The sequence below is a fragment of the Urocitellus parryii genome, chromosome Y (assembly GCF_045843805.1).
Source record: "Urocitellus parryii isolate mUroPar1 chromosome Y, mUroPar1.hap1, whole genome shotgun sequence".
NCBI classification, from domain to species: Eukaryota; Metazoa; Chordata; class Mammalia; order Rodentia; family Sciuridae; genus Urocitellus; species Urocitellus parryii.
In genome coordinates this window covers 16997173-17004773 of record NC_135548.1, presented here as the reverse complement: position 1 = coordinate 17004773, position 7601 = coordinate 16997173, and the positions used below count along the sequence as shown (strand labels likewise).

At 37.0% G+C, this 7601-nt stretch overlaps 1 pseudogene; it reads left to right on the top strand.

Moving 5' to 3' along the window:
- The first annotated feature begins 8 nt into the window (after positions 1-8).
- Positions 9-7601, top strand: part of LOC144250930 (corepressor interacting with RBPJ 1-like) — a 44211-nt pseudogene continuing 36618 nt past the window's right edge.

Sequence of the window (7601 nt, the reverse complement as noted above, 5' to 3'; positions counted from 1 at the left end):
ATGCCAAGATGGGGAAATCCTTTGCCAACTTCATGTGCAAAAAGGACTTTCATCCTGCCTCCAAATCCAATATCAAAAAGGTGAGTAGAGGAAACCCAAAGGGATCTGGCTTACGGCCACTGGGTCCCCAGGGGCTGCTGGGGTGAGAGTGGTGATGTCGCTGGGATGCCAGGATATCACCTCCTCTCCAGGCCAGAAGCCCAGGTGCTCTCTCCCCCTTTTCCTCACTGATGAAGCAGGCGCTCTACGTTTGTTCTACATCCAAGACGAGTTGGGATGCTCTCGTTGGCTCTGTCGGTCAAAGTGTAAATCCATAAAACGTGGAGCCTGCGCTCACAGTTGCTCAATACTTGCCTTAACTGGTTCGGGTTTGGTCTTTTCGAATCCGAGGTTCACGGCTCCTTAGTTTTATCCTCTACAAAGACGACTGTTTATTTAAGATAGATCGTATAAAAGAAATCACCCTCATTGAATATTAGCGTTTTAAATAATTAATTACAGTCGGGGCGGTGACGCACTCCGGAGGATCTCAAGTTGGAGGCCAGCCTTTGCAATTTAGCGAGATCCGCAACTTCGCGAGACCCTGTCTCAAAATAAAAAAAAAAAAAGAAGAAGAAGAAGAAGAAGGGGTTGAGGATGTAGCTTAGTGATAGAGTACATCTGGACTCAATCACTGGCACCAAAAATAAATAAGGCAAAATTAATTTATTAGAGGCTGGAGTTGTGGCTCAGTGATAGAGCACTTGCTTAGCATGTGTGAGGCACTGGGTTCAATTCTCAGCACCGCATATAAATAAATGAATACAATCAAGGTCCATCAACATCTTAAAAAATATTTTTTAAAAAATAATTAATTAGGGCTGGGGATGTGGCTCAAGCGGTAGCGCGCTCGCCTGGCATGCGTGCGGCCCGGGTTCGATCCTCAGCACCACATACAAACAAAGATGTGTTCGCCGAAAACTAAAAAATAAATATTAAAATTCTCTCTCTCAAAAAAATTAATTAATTAATTAATTAATTACAGTTTGGCTAAGCTCAGGGCAGAAAAACCATAGCGAAAATGATTGTGGTGAAAAGCAAAAGGATGAAGTAAAAAGTCAGGGCTTTGGAGGCAGACGAGGATTCTAACCATTCCAGCATAGTCGGTATTAGACCTTGCATAAAATATTTATATATTTATTTGTTTATTGGTATTGGGGATTGAACCAATGGGCTACATCCCAACCATTTTTTATTTTGAGACAAGTTCTGCTAAGTTGCTAAGGATCTCTCTCTACAAGTTGCTGACACTAACCTTAAACTTAGCAATCCTCCTGCAGTCCCTGAATTACAGGCATTGTCACACAAAATAGTTAATTTTCCTGATCCAAAATTTCTTAATCTACAGATAAAGGATGATCAGTATCACTTGCTTTGACTTGTAAAGTTGTGAAGAGTAAATGAGATGGTGTATCTCATCCAGCCCCTAGGACTGTCCTCCATAAATATTAACACCTCATACCATTGAACTGCCATCCTTTTCTTTATACCCTGCATTCTTCCTTGAATGTGTATCTACTTTCCTAAATCTCTATCTGTGCCTTTGGGGGGAAAAAATGAGATAGTGTGGGCAGAGGATTTGAAACAAAGTGAGTGCTTACTACTGTGTGCATCACATACAGGGGGTACTAAAATTGTTAATTGACTATACACACAAAGTTGTGAAATGAACTAGGCTTTTAATTTTATATATAGCATGTTTTATGTTTTTGAGTTTTATATAGCCATGTGAATATGTACATATATATGTAAAGTATGTTACCACCATGTAAATAGAATTATGTTTTATATACTAATGCATATGCATTAGAAAATCTTTGGCAGAACAGGGCATAATAGTGCACACCTGTAATATCAGTGGCTTGGGAGACTGAGGCAGGAGGATCACAAGTTCAAAACCAGCATCTGCAACTTAGTGAGGCCCTAAGCAACATAGAGAGACCCTGTCTCTAAATAAAATTTTAAAAGGGCTGAGGGTGTGTGGCTTGGTAGATAAGACCCTTGGGTTCAATCCCTGGTGCCAAAAAAAAAATCTTTGGCAAGGGTTGGGGTTGTAGCTCAATGGTAGAGCACTTGCCCAGCACATGTGAGGCACTGGGTTCAATCCTCAACAGCACATAAAAATAAATAAGTCAAATAAATATATTGTGTCCATCTACAACTTTAAAAAAATTTAAAAAGAATCTTTGGCAGGATATGCAATAAATGGATAACACTAGCAACCTGTGAATACAATTACTTGATAAAAAATAACTTTTAATAACCAAAACTAAAAAATAAATAACCAAAACTTATAAAGCATTCTATGCTTGTAAAGCATTCTAATCTATGTCTCATTCTCTTTACTATTTTTATGGTGTTGTGAATTTCACACAGACACCTTTACCCTAAGGTGTTCATGCTCCTGAGCACTTCTGTCTTATTTCTTTGGTTTTTTGTTTTGTTTTATGCTGAGGATTGAACCTAGGGCCTCCATCATGTTGGGCAAGCACTCTACCACTAAACTAAATCCCTAGCCCCTGTCTTATCTCGTTGTTTCTTTTCTTGTCTCTTTCTTTTTTTCCTACAATTTCATTTCCTTTCCCTTTTTTCTCTTTCTCCAGTTCTCCTCTCTTAGGGTATTTGTGACACCCAGTAGCATTGGTGGCCATTGCATAACACTACTTCTAATGTTCTGTACTAATGGGTTATCTATGTTAAACATATTCTATGTAAAGAAATGCTTTTTTTGCTCTCTGAAATAATGTAGGGACCGGTACAAGGTGCTGTTGTACCACACATACTGAAAGCAGTTCTCATGTTTGTGTGAAAGTATAGCTATGTTGAATGGTTGAATTTTAGGATTTATATCAAGATACAAATCATATTTTCAGATATTATTTTGTGATGATGTCATTATTACTAAATTGGACTGTCATAAACAATGCCATTTTATATTTAATTATGAAAAAACAAACTTGCTACTTAACTTAAATCCAACTATTTAATTTACTTTTTTACTTTACTCATTTAGGTATGGATGGCAGAACAGAAAATATCATATGATAAGAAGAAACAAGAAGAATTAATGCAACAGTACCTTAAAGAACAAGAGTCATATGATAATAGGTGAGATATGCCCCTCTGCCATTGTTTATAGAATAATCAATTACAGGAGACTAATCCCTTTACTCTCATAGATGGTCACTTTATTTGACTTTACCCATAATTCACGTAAAATGTATTTTCTACGACTCATATAGTTTCTGAGAAAAGCTGGGTGTGGTAGCTGCTTCAGAGGTGTGGCAAGAGATTTGCTTGAGCCCAAGAGTTTGAGACCAGCCTTGGAAAATAGTGAGACCACTGTCACAAAAATAGATTTAATAAACAAAGCACAGTGGGGCACATCTGTATTCCTAGCAGCTCAGGAGGCTGAGGCAGGAGGATTGGAGTTGAAAGCCAGCCTCAGCACCTTAACAAGGCTCCAAGCAACTCATTGAGACCCTGGCTGTAAATAAAATATAAAAAAGGGATAGGGTTGTGGCTCAGTAGTTGAGTGCTCTTGGGTTCAATCCCCTGTACAAAAATATAAATAAATAAATAATAAAAATAAGTAAACCAATCAATAAAAATCAAGTGAACTGTAGAACACTCCTCTGTTTATAGGCATTGGGTTGCTTATACTTTTGAGCTATTGTGAATAATGCTGTGTAAATCTTTAGAGGTAACTGTTCAAGTTCGTGTTTTCAATTTCTTTAAATATATTTTTAGGTGGGGCTGGGATTGTGGCTCAGCGATAGAGTGCTCGCCTAGCACTGGTGGGACTGGGGTTTGATCCTCAGCACCACATAAAAATAAAGGCATTGTGTTATGTCCATCTACACCTAAAAAATAAATATTAAAAAATAAAATTAAAAAATAATAAATATATTTTTAGGAATGGAATCACTGGATCATATAATTCACCAAATTCTTTTCTGTAGTGACTGTGCTATCTTTTTTTTTTTATTAGAACTTTATAGTTATATATAGTAGTTGGGGGGCTCATCCCAACAAACTCATACATGCATGAAATTTTAATTCAGGTCATGATCCCCACTTTTTCCTCCCATTTCCTTCCCCTCTCCCATTCTCCTTCCTCTACTATAATTCCATTTGCTTATTTATTTATATTTGATCAGTTCTTTTTACTAATGCATAATGGTGAAGTTCCCTGTTGATTTTTGTTTGTTTGTTTGGTATCAGGAATTGACTCAGGGGCACTCAACCACTGAACCACATCCCCAGTCCTATTGTATTTTATTTAGAGACAGGGTCTCACTGAGTTGCTGAGCACCTCACTTTTGCTGAGGCTGGCTTTGAACTCATGATCCTCCTGCCCCAGCCTCCCAAGCCACTGGGATTTCAGGCATGTTTTTGTTTTTTAATTTATTTTTTATTTTTTAATTTATTTTTTATTTTTTAGTTATAGGTGGACACAATATCTGTATTTTATATTTATGTGGTGCTGAGGATAGAACCGAGAGCCTCACCATGCTAGGCGAGCGCTCTACCTCTGAGCCACAACCCCAGCCCCTCCCGGCCACAATTTCTTAATCCATCATTTATTGGTGGGCACCTGGGTTGATTTCATAATTTAGTTATTGTGAATTGCTCTGCAATGAACATGGAGGTGAATTTATTGCTGTAGTATGCCAATTTTAGATCTTTTAGGAAAATACCAAGGAATGAGATAGGTGGGTTATCCCTAGTTTTGTAAGAAATCTCTATACTGCTTTCCTGAGTAGTTGTACTAGTCTACAGTTCCACAAAAATGTACAAGTGTACTTTTTCCTTGCCAGCATTTACTGTTTGTGTTCTTGATCGCTGCCGTTCTGACTGGAATAAGATGAAATCTTGGTGTAGTTTTGATTTGCGTTTCCCTGATTGATAGAGATGTTAAACATTTTTTCATAGATTTTTTTGACCATTTGTGTTTCTTTTTTCAGAAGTTTCTGGTTAGTTCTTTGGCCCATTTATTGATTGAGTTAGTTGGTTTGAGTTTTTGTTGTGTTTTTTTGGGGGGGTATTAAGTTGAATTCTTTATATATTCTGTATGTTAACCCCCTATTGGAGACGTCACTGGTCAAGATTTTCTCCCATTCTGTAGCTCTCTCTCCATACTTTTAATAATTTCCTTTGCTGAAATGCTCTATTTAACTTTTTTTTTTTTTGGTTTTTTGTGTTCAGCAGTAACCATCCTAGTAAGTATGAAGTGGTATCTCATTGCAGTTTTGGATTTACATTTCCATAATATTTAGTGATGCTGAGCTTTTTAATTTTCACTTTTTAAAAATATTTTTTAGTAGTAGTTGGATACAGTATCTTTATTTTATTTATTTTTATGTGTTGCCAAGGATCAAACCCAGGGCTTCGCAAGTGCTAGGCAATTGCTCTACTGCTAAGCCACAACCCAGCCCTTAATTTTCATTTTTTAATGGTGTTAATATAAGACAAAATTTACATACTTGTGTAAAGATATGTTGACTTCTAAGTATATTAAGAGTTTTGGGGGCTGGGGATGTGGCTCAAGCGGTAGCGCGCTCGCCTGGCATGCGTGCGGCCCGGGTTCGATCCTCAGCACCATATACCAACAAAGATGTTGTGTCCACCAATAACTAAGAGTTTTGGCATCATCACCATAATCTAATTTCAGAACGTTTCATCTCTGAAAAAGAAATCTTATACCTATTAGGAATTACTTCCAATTTCCCAACCTTGTCCTTCTTCTACCTCTCAGCCCTAAGTAATTGCCAGTCTACTATCTCTATAAATTTGCCAATTCTGGACATGTCCTGTACATGTGGCATCTTGTAACTGATTTCTTTTTCTTAGCATGTTTCATGGTATGACATGTATCAGCACTTAATTCCTTTCTGTTGCTGAATAATAATCCATTGTATGGATGTCTGTACCTATGTTCCTTTGCTTCTCTTTTTTTTTCCATAACAGTTGTTTATAGAATCCAATGGAAGTAAGAGAAGAATCTCAATCATGTAGCATATCCATTTTGATTGTCTTTTCCAAGTATGAGAGGAAATTCTATTTCCTTGTTGGCTTTCTTCTTTATAATTAGCACTTTACCTGTATTTTTTTTTATATTTATTTTTTTAGTTATCGGCGGACACGTTGTTTGTATGTGATGCTGAGGATCGAACCCGGGCCGCACGCATGCCAGGCGAGCGTGCTACCGCTTGAGCCACATCCCCAGCCCTTTACCTGTATTTTTTGAATTAAACTTTAACTCAGGCATTCAATTTGTGGCTGAGGATTTTTTATAAAAAGCCAAACATTTCTTTTTGTAAATGGAACCTGAACAGGAAACTTTCAGTGTTAAAATGGAACAATAAAAATAAGATTTTTGAGGTACAGCAGGCACTGATTCTATCATATTAAGTTGCTTATTGGAGAGTTTTTTTAAAATGAGTCTTTTTTCATTGGCCTCACTAAAGTATTTGATTCTCTCATTTAGATTCTTACAAGCATTAATTGGCTTTGACTTTCTCAAGAAAACCCAGACTCATTTTCAAAACTGATTCCTCACAATTAAGAAAAACTGTTGGCAACCTTGTCCTTGTCCAACTGTTTAACTTAATTCCAACTCTGTGATGACCTTCAGGATTTCAACAGCATTTCAGAATTTAAGAAAAGTCCTTTAGAGTGACCGTAGAGCTTTTCCTCTTTTTTGTTGAGAGGACCAGAATATTTCAAGTAAGAAGACGGTTTCAAAACTTACAGCCTATTATTAAAGAAATAGTATTGTGATTTCCATTCACATATTCTAAAGAAACAGTATTGTTTGATTTCCGTTCACATATTCTAAATGTCCTCTAATCAGTGGGGTAAAATTTTAGAATTTGAACTCTTAACAAAAAAAAATATTTATTTTTATTCTCTTGGGGTTCCTTTTGGGGTGGAAGGATAAAACTGTTAAGTTTATTTCTTATGTCATTTAGATTGCTTATGGGAGATGAACGTGTAAAGAATGGCCTTAATTTCATGTATGAAGCCCCACCAGGAGCCAAAAAAGGTACTTGCCCTGTTTCCTTAAAATATTTTATATGTTTACAACTACAGATTGAGAACTGCTGGGTGTGATAGCACAAACCTGTAGTGGCAGCTACCAGGGAGTCTCAAAACAGGAAGAGGCAAGTTCAGGACCAACCTGCACAACATAGTGACCTCCATCTCAAAGAAATTAATTAATCAAAATTTTTAAAAAAGATTGAAAACTGCTAATAGACTTTTTTTAAGAGAGAGAGGAGAGAGAGAGAAAATTTTTTTGTTGTTGTTTTTAGTATTTATTTTTCAGTTTTCGGTGGACACAACATCTTTATTTTATGTGGTGCTGAGGATAGAACCCAGCTCTCCACACATGCCAGGAGAGCGTGTTACCGCTTGAGCCACATCCCCAGCCAGCTAACAGACTTTTTAAAAGTATTCTTTGTTTTTAAAGATTGTTATCATGTCAGGTGCAATGGTGCAAACCTATAATCCTTATCTGGGAGGCTGAGACAGGAAGATCACAACTTTAGTAACACCCT